Genomic DNA, 523 nt, shown 5'->3' on the forward strand with positions numbered 1-523 from the left:
CATGGATGTCCCTTCACAGTGTCGCTTTATCACGTCACTGACACCTCCCCAATAAAGTCCTTGATGAAATTTCTTTGAGCGAGTCAGGGTTGGCGGGAAGACCAGCATTGCTTTCCGCCTTCCAGTAAGAAGTTTACTTTGGGAGGGAGGGCGAAATGGAGGCTGTTCCACGCCGTCACTCCCTTTGTTTTGGAGACTGATTGCGCTTTCCTTTTTCAGGGGGGGGGGAGTCACACAAGAAAGATGCTGTGCCTTATCCTTGTCGGGGCTCGAACACTTGCTGGCCTGGTGGCTCGGATCTGGTTCCTTTCACACCCTGACAGAGCATGACGGCACGGGAAAAGATGAGAGTACAGGGAACTTTAACCGCCTTGTTGACACCCGTCGTGCTTCCTAGAAGACGGCCTGGGCCTTTATGTCAAGGTGGGAAAGGGGGGGATGAAGGCGTCTCCACCCTCTCCTTCCACCGAGGAGCAAGATCCTCCCTGCCCTCCTTCTGGGACAATGCCGGCAATCGGATACA

The sequence above is a fragment of the Nannochloropsis gaditana genome (genome assembly GCF_000240725.1).
Source record: "Nannochloropsis gaditana CCMP526 unplaced genomic scaffold scaffold232, whole genome shotgun sequence".
NCBI classification, from domain to species: Eukaryota; class Eustigmatophyceae; order Eustigmatales; family Monodopsidaceae; genus Microchloropsis; species Microchloropsis gaditana.